This window comes from Chlorocebus sabaeus, chromosome 9 (genome assembly GCF_047675955.1).
Source record: "Chlorocebus sabaeus isolate Y175 chromosome 9, mChlSab1.0.hap1, whole genome shotgun sequence".
NCBI lineage: Eukaryota > Metazoa > Chordata > Mammalia > Primates > Cercopithecidae > Chlorocebus > Chlorocebus sabaeus.
In genome coordinates this window covers 22,638,692-22,654,200 of record NC_132912.1, presented here as the reverse complement: position 1 = coordinate 22,654,200, position 15,509 = coordinate 22,638,692, and the positions used below count along the sequence as shown (strand labels likewise).

General features: G+C 41.9%; 1 protein-coding gene across 6 annotated transcripts in view; it reads left to right on the top strand.

Annotated features, from left to right (window-relative positions):
* PIP4K2A (phosphatidylinositol-5-phosphate 4-kinase type 2 alpha) overlaps positions 1-15,509 on the top strand; it is a 180,902-nt gene that overhangs the window by 68,489 nt on the left and 96,904 nt on the right. The window contains exon 1 of one of the 6 annotated variants that reach the window (XM_073018783.1): positions 5,769-5,790. The exons of the other annotated variants lie outside the window; for them this stretch is intronic. The gene's annotated coding sequence lies outside the window, so the exon portion shown is untranslated. Of the gene's footprint in view, positions 1-5,768; positions 5,791-15,509 lie in introns of those variants that run through there. 6 annotated transcript variants of the gene reach the window in all.

The following is a 15,509-nucleotide window of genomic DNA, read 5'->3' as shown; positions in this document are numbered from 1 at the left end:
GGTGGCACACACTTGTAATCCCTGCACTTTGGGAGGCTGAGGCAGGCGGATCACTTGAGGTCAGGAGTTCAAGACCAGCCTGGGCAACATGGTGAAACGCCATCTCTACTAAAAATACAAAAAAAAAAAAAAAAAAAAAAAAGACATGGTGGTGTGCACCTGTAGTCCCAGCTACTCAGGAGACTGAGGCAGGAGAATCACTTGGCTTGAACCTAGAAGGCGGAGGTTGCAGTGAGCCAAGACCACGCCACTGCACTCCAGTCTGGGTAACAGAGCAAGAGTCTGTCTCAAAAAAACAAAAAAAAAGTGTGCAGTTTATCAGTTATTTCATGACTGTTAGTGGTTATTCAACACAAATTAAGCACTGTATCAGTTATAGGGTTCAGTTAATACAGAATCTACAGGACCTGATTTAGATAGCAAGGCATGTATTAGTGAGTATTAATAATGGCTCAGTCTCTGCAAATGCTGAAAAAGCAGCTCTGGATAGTGCTAGCAGGTGGGGAATCATGATTTTATATCCAGATCACTAGTAGCAAGGAAATCTGAGAAATTAATTTTTAGTTCCCCAGACAAAGCAGTGCAGGAAGTCGTACAAGCAGTGAGCGGTGGCCCATGCATCTGCCCTTGGCACCCTGCAGCCACAACACAGACCTCAGTAGTTACGGCCCTGCTCTCACCGGTTCCACTGTCGGGGAGACAGATGTCAGATACATCATACAAATACCAATGATGACAACTGCATGAGGCTAAAGGCAGGTCCACAATGCTTAGAAGTAAATAATAAGGGGACAGAGTGTAAACTGGAGGTGGGGTGGATGCCTAGGAAGTCTCCTGGAGGAAGATGCGTCTAAGCTGAGAGCTGGCCAGGGGAAGCAGAGTGAGGGAGTGAGAGAATTCCAGGCAGGAGAGCCGCGTGGGAGGCCCCAGGCTTGCTGGGAGAACAGAGCAAAGACGGGGGTGATCGGAGTGAAAGGCCACAGGGCATAGAGTTGGGGACAGGGTGGGTCAGGTAGGGCTTTGAGGTCACCAAAAGGATTTTTCCTAAGAATAATTGGAAGTCATCTTTTGAGGCTGGGAATAGTGGCAGATGAGTGCTTTTAAACAATCACAGCTGCTGCAATTTGGAGAAAGTCTTGGAGGAGGGACAGAGTGAAAGGCAGGAGACCAGTTAAGGGTCTGCTTGGTGGACAGACTTAGTGAGTCCAGATAGCTGGTGGGGCTTAGGAGGTGGAGAGAAACTAGATAGAGATCCACTCATCCAGACTCAGAGCATGGTTTTCTGGCATAATTAACTTTGTGGTAAGACTGCCTTTTTAGCCCTCTAAGTGGAGATGTTAAGAAAGCCATTGGTTGTGGAAGTCTGGAGCTCAGAGGGTGGGTAGGAGCTAGAGCTATAAATCTGGGAACTGTCACCTCCAGATGAGATTTAAAGCTGGGTGGTGAACCAGGTAGGCTTGAGAGAGGCTGTGGCCTGAGGTGGCTCAAGCCAGACCACTTGGACATGTAGAAGCAGGCTAGAGCAGGAACAGCCAGCCAGTGAACGGTAGGCGGAAAAAAAAACCAAAAAACAGTAGATTTCCAAAAAGAAGAAACTCTCCATCTAGTTTAGGAAGGAATCTTTTTATGTTTGGAAATAGACCATTTCTAGAAAGTTTAGAGGTTGATTCAAGTATCCCATTCTGCTAGCAGCTAGGCTGTGCCTGGAGAAGTTAATTTAAAATGAAGAATGAGTTCTCTCTGTTGAGAACATTAACTATCTTGCTATACCATGAATGACACCTAAATGAGACTATATATTGAAGCCAGAAGTCCAGCTTGTTTACAATATCACAGTAAAATTGAGCCCAAATATGTCCTCTTGTTTATAGAGTGCTATGTACAGTGCTCTGATATTTCATGGTAAACTACATAGGGCAGATACTCCTGTTTCCATTTTATAGTTATGAAAACAGGCAACCAGGGCAACATGGCAAAACCCCATCTCTACAAAAATTAGCTGGTGTGGTGGTGTGCCCCTGTAGTCCCAGCTACTCCGGAGGCTGAGGCTGGAGGATCCCTTGAGCCCGGGAAGTCGAGGTTGCTGTGAGCTGTGGCCATGCCACTATATACTCCAGTCTGGATGACAAAGTGAGACCCAGTCTCAGAAAAAAAGAAAACTGAGTCTAAAGAGTAAGTGATATGACTGTAAAACCTTCATACCTGCTTGTAAATACCTCTGATAGATCAGAGCCAGGTCACCTGGGAAGTCCCTAAGGAAGTGGCCCACAAGGGAGGCCACTTTTGAATCTGGAATAGCCTAGAAGATTTTTGGACACACACTTAGTTTTATTGGTCAAATGTTTGAGCCAAATCCCATGGATGGGTTCTGGGGAGATACACAGTCCCTGTCCCCAAGGAGTTGATGGACTAATGAGGAAGGCAGATAGAACCATGAACTCTGGGTGTTCCTGCCATTCTCTTGCAGGGATACAGGGGACCTTTTGTGACCCGGTGGGGCAGGAGGGTGATTGATATGAATAACCGTAAAGGAAATACTGGTGGTGTCGTTTGCTGAAGACTGAATCTACTTGTAAAGTATTTTTCCTGGGGCAGGTCCTTCCACCTGCGTATGCTGTATATTTAGTGAGGAGGCTGATGTGGGTATGGCCATCCCTCTTACCGAGTAAATCTGTCCCATTATGTAGCTGTCCACCCCATTACTGGTCGTGCCCCTGAGGGAGCATGCCCTGCCTTGGAGGTGACCTAAGTCAGGATGTTCAGGTTAACCATGAGCCTGCGTTTGCTAATGCTTTCAGACTTCTTCCTTCCTTGTGTGTGCAGTGTCACCCGCTAGTTACTTTATTAACTCCTGAAGGACAGGGAGCATGTTTTCTTATCCTACTCTTGGCCCCTTGTACTGTGCCGGGTGCAACATGGCACTTAGGTGGAAAAGAAACGGCCATTTGACGCATGTTTTGGCTCAGGGGTTTTTCTCAAGTTCAACAGTAACTCTACTCACTCAGCCCTTTTATATGGAAGATGATTCATTTGACAGCCAAGTTAATATTTTAAAAGTGTGAACTTAAAACAATTAAGAAACTTTTTGGGAGCTGGAAAATCTGTAGTCAAAGGAGAAAGAAACAGACATCATAGACCCATCTGATTGTGGAATACAGGAACATGTTAAATTATTCATAAGTTGCTTGATAACTGGTGAATAAATGTATGATGAAACATTTAGAATTTGGCAAAGCCTTCTAGAGAATCCATTAAATGCATGCAATAGCAAGAAGTTTTGGATACATTTTTATTTTTATAAAATGGATGACATATAGCTAAACTCAAATTAGAACTATCAGTGAAAATATTCCAGTGCCCAGATTAGTAAATTATTTTTACTAGTGTTTTCTGGCTCTAAAAACTGGTATTTTATGGGAAATCAGAGGGTTAATTCTTGAAAGTGTGATATTGATGTCCTAGAATGTGCTTTCTGCCCTCAAGCAAATGGTATGGCTTTGGGCTATGTTTTGATGATCACAAGTATCTCTGAATTGCTTTCTGTTTCAGGAATGTGTATCCTCTCTCGTCTTCATTGGCCAAATTGATCTCTCAAAGACATTGTGGTCTGGCAAAGCCGCTTCTTGCTCATTAAGCTTGGGAGTATGTTTTAAATAGTTACATTCAATTGTTTCCTTGAAGCGTGTGAAGGAAATGTGCCTGTTTCAGACCACAAGAGCCAGGGAATTTTTTGAATGTTTGATTGTGGTCAATCAGTTTTCTGTTCTTCCTGGAGATAAACTGCATAAGAAAAGGTCACAAGTTTCAGGCCCCCTCCCGCAAAATCAGAGATAGTATAAAATGACAGGAAGAGTGTTTTCCAGTCTGAGGAAAATACTTGGAAAACGCAGAATGTTCATTATCTGTAACAAGTGTTTAAAGATTTCAAAGACACTCATAAAAATTGAAGAATAATAATGAAAAGAAGCTGTCCCATGGAAGAAATATTCTTCAGATTACTTTTCCTCTTCTTTGATACTGTGATAACCAGAGGGCTATTTAATGTCAGCTAATAAAGGATTCACAGAATAACTACTAAGCCGACTTAAGGAATTAACTCTCCCCACACCACCCTTAACTGAGTTTTTTCGTTGTCTGAATATTTTCTGTATATATTCTCACTTATTATTTGGCACTTTTTTCTTCTTTTTACTTAGTAGATTTTAAGATACAACCTTTGCAGGAAAGAAGAGAGAAAACTGTATATTTAAACAGACTGAATTGTGTGTTAACTCTGAAAAGACAGAGACTGGAAGGAAGGTAAGTCAGGGCTCGAATATTCCAGGAAGGCTTTGAGGAGGAAGGAAATAAAGTCTGAACAGCCTTGAAGAATGGGTAGACATATAGACATAGAAAGGATTCAGGAAGGTCTTTAGATAACAAAAGTAGAGATCCACTGGCTGAGATGTTGTCGATATTTTATTTTTATCTTCTTTTTTTGGAAGATCTTGTTTCTTTTCACACATTGTTTTTCTTTTGTTTTCCCCAGCTGTCTGCTTCCAGGGCTAATGGTGAGTTTTCCTGCAACTCACTGGAGATTTTGCTGTGTGAAATCCCAAAAGGTCGCTTGCATGTACTTGTTGCCAGTAGCCTGTTTTCGTTGGGTCATTTACTGTGGTTTGATATGCCACTTCCTCAGTGGACCTAATGTGAAGAAAGTCCCCACAATCCCATCTTCTGTGACCTTTCTGAGGCCTTTTCCTTGTTACTTGGAACAAAGATGTGATAGCTGATTGGGAGGAGGGTGTTCCATGTCACCTATCACACCCATCACTTTGTTTTTCCATGTTGTTGAATGCAGATTGAGTTACTGTTGTGGCCTATGTTATTGTTTTCCACGTTGTGTAGATCCCGTGACTCTCCGATGGTGTTTGAGATGGGATGCCTCCGCTGTGAAATCCCAGGAGAGCTTGTTTTTCTCCACCTCGGTCCTTTCACTTTCTTATCTGCTTCCCTGCCTCCTCTGTCCCAAAAGCCTTTCACAAAATAGTAACACATGTGCTTTAAGACAGAGCTTGAAAACACACGCGCGCGCGCGCACACGCACACACACACACACACACACACACACACACACAAAGTATTTAGAGACGATATTGAATTACCTGACAAGACTTAGAATTTGTTTCTTCTACCCTGTACTGTGCTACCAAAAATGGCACGTGGGCACACATATACACTTTTAATAGGCGACTTAGAGCCCATGAAATAATGAGCAGAGTAACAATAATAGTGGTTACGAAGCCTTGCATTTCCTATTCTGCTTTGGCCAGAGAGCAATAAAGCCTCATTTAAAAAGCAGCTTTTCTCGGGAGGCTGAGGCAGGAGAATGGCGTAAACCCGGGAGGCGGAGCTTGCAGTGAGCCGAGATTGCGCCACTGCACTCCAGCCTGGGCGACAGAGCGAGACTCTGTCTCAAAAAAAAAAAAAAAAAAAAAAAAGCAGCTTTTCATCTTTCTTTGAAAAAACTTTGTAGTAGAAGTAAACAATTCTTTTTTTTTCAATGAGAGAAAACACCCATGGGTCAGCCAGGTTGACAGCCTAGTCAGCTTGCATCCTGTTTTTGTTTTTGTTTTTGTTTTTGTTTTGTCTTGCAGAGTTTTTGCTGAAGGAAGCATTGGAGTTCTACTTAATATGCATACAATAGAAAGCAGTAATTAAGGAAAAGGATATATCAGGCAACCTATCTTAAGAAGGATCTAACTACATAAACTTTGTCTTTAAGACAGTCCTAACTCTCAGACTCCACAGGTGGGTGCAAACAACAGTGCTCCCCACTGGAGCTCCTGGGGCCCACTTTGACTTGCCTTGGAAAAGGGAAGACAAAGTGTCCCTCCCAAGTTACAAATGTGGGTTGTGTACTGTGGCTTTTACTCTCTGATAACCAGGTTAGCCGCCCAAATAGCTGTTCTCAGCAGAAGTAAGGGTGGTCTTGATATTTTGTTTTTCCATTTGTACTAGTCTGCTTCCTGTCTCTCAGAGCGCAAGGCTGTTTGTAAGAAAAATGTGTGAACTGAAAACCACCACTACCGCCTATTAGATGAGTACAAGATAACCAGAAACAAAATACAAAATGAGTTGTCAGAGCTGTTGATAAGCTCCTTGTGTGAAAGGAAAGAATAAAAATGCAGCAAAAGGCCAGATAATTATTTTTAAAAGTAAAACTGTAGACAAAAGTCCAAGGAAATCTCAATCTCCCTTTCTCTATTCCTCTTGTGTCATTCTCCAGCCAACTTTAGGGACAAGCAATGTCTTCATCGAGAGGCACATCTCGTCCCCCAAAGGTGGGTTCTTGGTGACCAAAGTACCTGCCTACAGAAAGCAGAGAAGCCTGTTTTCTTCCTTGTGTCTGTAGGAAAGTTGTCTTTCAGATATAGTCCTCTTTGTTCATCTGTTACTGTGCACTGCCAGGCTCACCCCTTTTCTCAGGCAGGTTGATCATGAAATTAAAAGTGGTTTACCTGAGTTAATTATATTATTAGGCCGGGCACGGTGGCACTCACCTATAATCCCAGCACTTTGGGAGGCCACGGTCAGTGGATCTCTTGAGCTCAGGAGTTCCAGACCAGCCTGGGCAACATAGGGAGACCCCATCTCTACAAAAAAAAAAGAAAAAAAAGTTAGCTGGTGTGGTGGCTCATACCTGTAGTCCAAACTACTCAGGAGGCTAAGGTGGGAGGATCAACTAAGCCCAAGAGGTCCAGGCTGCAACGAGCCCTGAGCTGAGATCTCACCAGCTTGGAGTGCAGACCCTGTCTGAGTCCCTGAGTGAGACCCTGTCTCAGAAAAAGAAAAAAAAGGTACTATCTTCATTTTTTTTCCAAGACTTTTCCACTTGTTGCTTTAACAAAGTTTACAGTGTTCTACTTGTTTTCATTCCTTCAAAACTAATCTTTTTTTTTCATTTTTTTTTTTTAATTTTTATTTTAAAGAAACAGAGTCTTTCTCTGTTACCCAGAACAGGAGCACAATGGTGCAATCATATCTCATTGCAACCTGAAACTCCCAGACTCAAGTGATGCTTCCATCTCAGCCTCCCGAGTAGCAAGGACTACAGGTCCCGCCACCATGCCTGGCTAATTTTTAAAATTTTTTGTAGAGGCAGGATCTCCCTATGTTGCTCAAGCTGGTCTTAAACTCCTGGGCTCAGGTAATCCCCTCACCTCTGCCTCCCAGAGTGCTGGGATTATGGGCCTAAGCCATCACGACTGGCCCTAATTCATTTTTAATAACTAACCAGATATACTACTGGTGTTATACATAAGCATTAATTTTTTTTGTTATCGTCACCCATTTAAAAAAAAATTATGTTTTCAAAATGAGTTGCTTGAACCTAGTGTGGATAATCAAAATTTTAAAAGATCAAAATTTTGGTGTTTTAAAAGTCAGTTCTAACCAGTTATAGTGATTTGGTTCCACCTGATAGTTTAATATTTCTTTGCCCTCTTAGTAAGTCCCCAGGTGACCAAAGTACCTGCCTACAGAAAGCAGAGAAGCCTGATTTCTTCCTTGTGTCTGTAGGGGGAAGGGGGTAGGTAGTAAGTCTTAGAAACCAGCGTCTTGTGACTTTACTGATTCTGATGGATTGGGAATTTCTCGGGATATCTGGAAATTAACCGAAGCAGTTCTTTTTTTTCTCCAGTTAAGGGAAGTTGCCATGAGATAAATAATGGTGACTTGGTTGGTTCATTGAATTCATTTATTTACTGAATATTTATGGCCTGCCCACTAATTATCTGGCACAAGTGTAGGTCCTAGAAGATACACACTAGGGAAAAAATAGACACACAGACTGGATCCCTACTCTCCTGTCTTACATTCTAGGAGGGGGAGAGAAAATGTTAAAAATGAATACAGTAAGTTGTCATGTCGGGTGCTACCAAGTGCTAGGGAAGGAGATTAGAGTGGTGGGTGTCATCTGGATAGGGTGGTCAGGGGAGCCCCATCTGCTAAGGTGGCATTTGAGCGGAGACTTAGGGTAAGAGACTGGGAAGTGAGGTGGAGACTGAAACCTGACCAACCAGCCGTGGGCAGACCAGACAGGAGCTTAGCCAAGGTGAGGACTTACAGAGGAGTTGGGCAGGGATGTGAAATAATTAGATTGATGTTCTGCATAGGATGCCCTGGGCTGCAAGGTGTGGAACTGATAAGCCAAGACCTCCCAGGAGGCTTTGCCGCCATCTGCAGAATCATGCTGATGGCTTTGGAGAGAGAGGCAGTGGTGGTGAGAAGTGGCTGATTTGGGGCGTGTTTTGAATAAAGAACCCACAGATTTGCTGAAGACTTGACTGCAGGGTGAGAGGGGAGTGGAGGTCAACTCCGGGAGTTTGGGCCCAAGCTACTCTGTGCATGGAGGTGCTGCTCTGCGCATGGTGGTCCCACTGGCTGAGAGGGGGAGGGGTGAGCAGGAGCTGGCTGCAGGCCAGGGGAGAATAGGACTTCACATTTGGATGAGTTGTTTGGTTTTGGGGATGTTTGTTAGAGATCCAACTGGGGATGGTGATTAGCGGGAGTTTAGAATTCAGTGGAGAGATGAGAGCTAGAAATGTTTTAAAAAGTGAGAACCATTGCACTGCACATGGTGGGGCAGGCTGGGTTCTGGGGGATGATAAACACTCCAAGGGAAGGGGAGGTGGCCAGGAGCCTTCCAAGAGGCTGAGGCATGGTGTAATATGATGGTAGGTGCTTCAGAGGGGATGACCACTTCAGGAAGGAGGAGGGAATTGGGGGTCTGGGATTGGTCAGGAGGAGCACAGGGCCCCTACCCCACCTCCTGGTTCTGTGGTTCCTACGCAGAAGAAAAAATACTTGAGGGGGGCTGCAAGGGAAATGTGGTCCTTGGGGACAATCAGAATTTGGCTGGCATGAAAAGATAAAGATTCAGCGAGAGGTTAATTTTTGCTAATGAGAAATTACGACTCCTGGAGAGCCCCATGGAGGGGTTTGGGGGCCTGGGATGGCAAAGGTCCTGGGTCAGGTTAGGCCATCTTTGGAGAGGAATGGAGCTGGTGGCTGGGATTCTTGTAACATCTGAATTAAACAGGGATGGAAGGCCTGGTAGGATTAATCTGCCTTCCTAAGACAGATCTAAGAGTGAGCAAACTTTTTCTGCAAAAAACATAGTAAGTATTTTAAGCACTGTATTTAGGCCATACAGTTTCTGTCAGTGACTCAAAACTTCCGTCACAGCACAACCACAGCCATAGATAACACAAAAATCAATGGGTCTGGCTCTGTTCCAATAAAACTTTGTTTACAAAAGCAGCCAGTGGCCAGATTTGCCCATAAGATGTAGTCTGGCAAACTGTAGGCAAGAGAGTTTAGTAGTTGGTGAGAGGGATGAGGCGATGGGTGGGAAGAGGGGGCCCCAGACTTGGAGTTGGGAAAAGTGGAGCTCCAGGAGCCAAGTCCTCAGTCTGTCCCCATCCTGATGAGGTGTCCATCACCCACAGGGAGAACTAGGTGTTTCCACACCTCCTCCTTGGTGCTGGAACCTTTTGAAAATTGCTTAATGAAAGAAGCAGGTAATCCCAGGTCTCATATTCAGGAGCGTGATGAGCTTTTCCTCATCTCCACAACAGACAGACTAGAGGAAATAGACTTAAGATGTAATCGGAGGTGTTTACATTGACAAAAGAAAACTTCTTGAAAGGAATGAAAATACATGAATTACTATCTAGGAAGATCTGAAGATTTTTGTAGGTTAGAATGAACAAAACCAATTTCCTTCTCTTACCTGGACCACAGAGACTTTGTTGGTCTTTTCCAAGCTCTAGATCTTTTCATGTGAATGTGTCATTGTCTTAACTCTATGAGAGGCAGATCTGTTTTAAATACCGTTTTGATGTGCTGTAAATATACCGATCTATTATATATCTGTTGTGTGTGTGTGTTTATAAACAGATCTGTGTGTGTGTATATATACATACACACTGATCTGTTTATAAATACATGTATAAATATACAGACACATAATCTGTTTATAAATACGCTGTTATAGATACTCCTAATTTAAGAATATATATTTAAAATTTCTCAATTTGCAAGTGGTAAAGTTATGTTTCATTATTTGTCTTAATAAATTGAATACCTATTAGTGACATTTTGAGTGACAAGGTTGATTTTGCCAGCCTATCCTAGTATTCTTCTTTGTTGGTATGATTTTATTTGCCAAAATAAATTGGTTTGCCTCAAACCACACACTAGGTATTAAATATATTCAAAGCAAAATTCAGTGAAACTTGAAAGTGCTATAGAACTGTGGTTGTAAGTGACAGAAACCCAATTCAGACTAAGCAGAAAGAGAGCTTTGTCTCCAGGATCCGAGGGTGCACTCTGGAGGCCCGAGCTAGGATGTGGAGCAAGGGATGTGGCTGAGCCCACAGTGCAGCTGAAACCAAGGATGCAGATGCCGCCAGGACCTCTCTGTTTCTCACCTCTGCTTCCATCTGCATCTCTGCCTCCTCCAGGCCAAATTTTGGTGAACAGTGACTGTGTCCGTTCTTTATATCTCATCATTAAGTTGTAGGAAGAGGCCTGTGTGAAAGTCCCAAGGTCAGATCCTGGAAAGAAAACTCTTTGGCCTGCTTGGGCTTGGAGCCAGGCCTGGACAGCCCTGAACAGTTCTGGCTGCAGAGCAGGGAACCCTGTGTTGGCTAGAGAATAGGGTCACAGCCATATAGAATCATCACTCCTGTGATAACGAGGTAGATTTGGGGTTCAGGGAAGGGTGAGATGTGGGTGGTGAGCTGGGCATTCAAAAGAGAAGGTAGGCCAGTCATGGTGGCTCATGGCCTATAGTCCTAGCGCTTTGGGAGGCTGAGGTGGGAGGATCACGTGAGGCCCAGAGTTTGAGACCAGCCTGGGCTGATCTCAGACCCCGTCTCTACAAAAATTTAAAAAAACCTAGCTGATTGTGGTTGCACATACCTGTAGTCCCAGCTACTTGGGACACTGAGGTGGGAGGATCACTTGAGCCCATGAGATCAAGGCTGCAGTGAGCTATGATTGTGCCACTGCACTCCAGCCTGGGTGACAGAGCAAGACCCCATCTTTAAAAAAAAAAAAAAAAGAAAAGAAAAAAGAAAAAAGTCAGGTATACGTTAAATAAACATGAAATCTATATAAGAGAACAAAAATTCACTCATGTCAATGTCAGCCGGTTAATATAGATCCATTTACTGAGACAGACTTTGTAGTGGCAGAGAATGGCCTTGTTAAGCCAGGACCCTGTTGTGCAGGCTGTGGGTAGAAGCTAGGAAGTCCCTGGAGTTTCACCCGGCTTTTCCATGAATGACCTTGGCCTCAGTCTCTTCATTTATAAAATGAGGGGGTTAGATTAGGTGGTCTCCAGAGTACCCTCCGAGTCTAAAACTGCTCTGTCTGCGGCATCATGTGTCATAGGATATAATAGACTTTAAGATTTAAGATGACAAATTTTAAAAATACAGCTGCTATACAAGCATATATTGCTATTTGTTGAATTGATAAGGCTTGATCATGTAATTGGGGGCATTAAATTTCTTTTCAAAATGGAATATGAATAAAATTTTATATTTCTCCCAAATCTTTCTCTCGGTTCTTAGAACTGTTTATTATTTTTTTGCCTGTTAATTTCCCACTAAGTCTCGTTGGGCTCCACATCCTTGCTCTATGTTTATGTAGAATATTAAACATCATTCCCTTTCATCTCACTGCAACTGCTTCTCTGTTTCATCTGCACTTTATTTCTACTTTGCATTAGGGAATACAAAACTGAGCCATGTTTAAGCAACGTAGTGTCAATCACCCAGTTTAGATTCCATTTTCCCAGGCGGAGGAGAAGGTAAATAAATTGGATCCAGTGAGAAGCCTGGATATTAGGATGTGCTCTTCATTGTCTCTTTCAGCAGAACTCCACACAGAGGATAGGCAATCCCCTAGGCTCTGCACGGGTCACTGGGCACACCACCCTGCTACACAGCATCAGCATAATCCACTCCCAGAGCCTTTTGTGGGGCAGTGGGTCTTGGCCAGCCTGTTTTCCCCACAGCTGCTGTTCTTAGACCCCTTCATGCTTCACATGCATTAAAAGGACCTGGTGTTGATAAACAAACTGAGGCCCCTGTGGGATGAATCTCGCAACTGGGAGGTGCTCTTCTGTGTGCAGAAAGAGCACCTGATTGTTGCCAAGGTTTCTTTTGGTACCAAAATAGTTCCTGGTGCTACCAAGGGAAATACTGTAGGAGTGAATTTCCCAGATGCAATACCCATCATCCTTCTTTGATGATTTATGAGTCCCTGTTAAGTCAAACATTTTCTTTCAATATTCTAAAATTAACAATTTCGAAAATCTAGTGAACTTCATGTAAAGGATTGTGTTTTAATAAAAGTGATCACTCAGAACACCTGTTTAACTCATGGCTTTCAATTCCAGTCAAAGCTCTGTTAATCCTTTGCTTGGGACGTCTTGATTTTTCTTTTTCTTTTTCCTTAAAAAAAAAAAAAAAAAAAAGACAACACATCCATGCATCCATTGGATTGATATTTCATTCTTGGTAAAACCGCCAGTTTTAATTAAGTTTGAAAATTGAAATCTGGCTGGAAATTGGATGAAATTCAGCATAGTAATTTCCTTCACGTGTTCTTCGTCTTCTGCAGCAGAGACTGTGAATTTATGTGGCTGAAGACATTATGTGATTTTAATTACACCTGCTTTTGTGAATTAAATACAACTTTTTTAGTTTTGATGGTGTTCATAAAAACCCTTCTATGCTTCTTGAAGGGAAGGGATCAGTAAAAGGATATTCAGTTTTAAGCTATGGCAACTTCCTTTTATTCACTATAGCAAATAAGTTCACTTAGGGATTTTAGTTAGGAAAGCTTGAGGCATTTTGTGTTGTGAAACAAATGTGCTCTAATTTTAAAGAAATTTCAGGGTATTCTGTGAATTGTGCACACTCTATGTTCTGGACAATTTGTATTCTTGAGTGTATTACCCACTTTTTTTCCGCACTAATTTTTAAGTCAATTTGAACCTAAGAAAAGTTGGACATATACATACCTTTAAAAAAAACAAACAAACAAACCTTAATCCTAACTCTCAAATGGAGAAGTTAGAGAACTACATTTGTTTTATGTCTCTAAGTTAATCAAAATGTTAATTCCTTTTTTTGTTTTTTTTAGCTTTTTTTGATTTCTCAAGTATAAAGTAAATGGGTGTTTCTGGCAAGCTCAGCTGGTGTTTCTCTGAGCACTTTCGTTACGTGCATGGTAAACATGCATGGTAAAGGTTGACAATTACCTAAATGTGCTTTTGGTATTCCTTCTTGGCTTCCTTGGATTTGATTGGCTAATTGATGTGCTTTAAATGATTTTTCTGATGTCTTTAATTTGGTGGATGCTCTTTATTGAGGATTCTTTCTGCCCCAATTCCTAACCCCCACCACATCTTGACCATGAGTCATTGTTTTTCCTATCAGTTTAATCGAATTAATTTGATTTTGTTGAAAGTATGGGCTAGGGCTTCTGGGTGGCCTTGAGAATATGCCTTCCAGTTTTGCTGTCGTGGCGCTGTTAGCCAAGCACATGCTCAGGGCAGTGCTAACAAAAACACTGTCAAAAGAAGACTTTAACCAAGTGCTATAAAGATTTTAACCAAGTAAGAATCGCCATTAAGACTGTTATATGGGCATAATACTTTTAATCTTACAGAAGAACTGTAATAAATATTCTAAGACACTGTGATTTTTGGACTTTGTCCTTCACTGAACTTCAAGGTCCCACATACTTCAAAAGGCAAAAAATATGTCAATGAATTTCTTACCATCAAACATACAATAACAATAGAAAAGTGAGTTTTTTTCCTCCCCCTTTAAAAGTTGATCTCTGTTCACTAAGAGAATAGAAATAATTTCCATTTAAGATACTTATTTTGAAAATTACTTAGATGGGATCCAGAGAAAGTAAGGGGAAAAAGAAGAAAGATTAGTGGTTCTGTTGGACTCTTCCTGCTCTTTCCTTTTGGTTACGTATTTAGTTTGAATAGGAATACTTTAAGACATACTTAAAAAAAATAATTTAAGTCAGGAAGGCTAATTCTGGAAAGAGGAGAGGAGAATTATTGAGAGAGGCTATAAATTGAGGTCAGATTAACCAAAGAGTATGGCTATACATGCAGAAACTTAATATGGAGACAGAAGAGATTGTTTTTTCAAAGAAAGGAGAAAGTGTGGCAGAGAAGAGTGGAGTTAATTTACTATGAAGCACTTAATTTTTTATAGGGTATTCCTTTTAATCAAAACCCAATGCTTTCTATATTTATTTTCATTATAAATTTTATTCATTCATTCTTAGCAAGTACACTCACCCTGGATGATCAAATCTGTTTCAACGTGCAAGTTATTATCCAAAATGCAACCTTCCTGGAGCCCCATTGGGGATCATTAGTGCAAATTCCACTGTGTTCTTTGGTCCCAGGGAACTGTTCAGGAGGCAGGTGATGCCAGAACTAGCCGATCAAATTGCAGCACTCAGGATCTCCAAAGATCAGATTTTTCAGAGATAGTATTCACTTATAGATCCATTACGGAACTGTGTTTATACTTATTTTCAGATTATCCATTCAGAATCATTCTGTGACCCAGAAAAGTCTGTTTCAGAGTATACTTGCTGAGATCCTTTTAAGTAAACAAGTACTTTTTACATTGTGCAGCTTGATGGGCATCAAGACTGTTGAATGAACACGTTTTGTGGGATTTTACACTCTTTGTGGCCGAGTTGCTTTGCTTTGGTGGCATGGGTCTGGTTCTGGTTTCGTCTGGGCAGCATGTTTGCTGCAGTCTTTTGGCCGGTGCACTTTACGCTCCTTGTCTTGCTCTGTGCTGTTTGCCACCTGGATGATTCCATCCAGCCATTGAGCCTCACTGCACAAAGAAGAAAAGAACAAATAACCCGTGTGCGTTAGGGCATGCAAGAGGCCGGCTTTCTTGAGGACAGAAAATCTGTGAATAGTCTGGATAGGCTAAGTTACGCAGCATGAGTTGTAATGGCTGGGCAGGTTTGCATAGTCCAAGGCACATCAGCTGAGCAGTAGCAGCTCTAGCTTCTGGTCTTGATGCTACAAGTAATTTCTTGAGCTATTTTAGTAATAAGTCACTTATTTGGCTTCAGTTTATTAATCTTTTTGTCATCTTTAGGTCCTTTAAGCTCTTAAACTATGGAATCTGGATCTTAGATCATTATGGATGGGATCAACAGATGAGGATATAATGGTTTGAAAAGAGCCATACTGAGAAAGGTGCTTAGTGCCAGAGACCAACCTAGGTTTCAAATCATGGGGCCATTTTCACTCTTCTGTGGGTTTTAAAATATACACTTCTATTCCAAACCTAAAGCTTCCTTGACATTTGCTCTTCCTTGCCACCCTATGTAGACACATATTGCCTCCATCTTTAAAATGCTCTGTTGTACTATCTATTGCTATTAATATA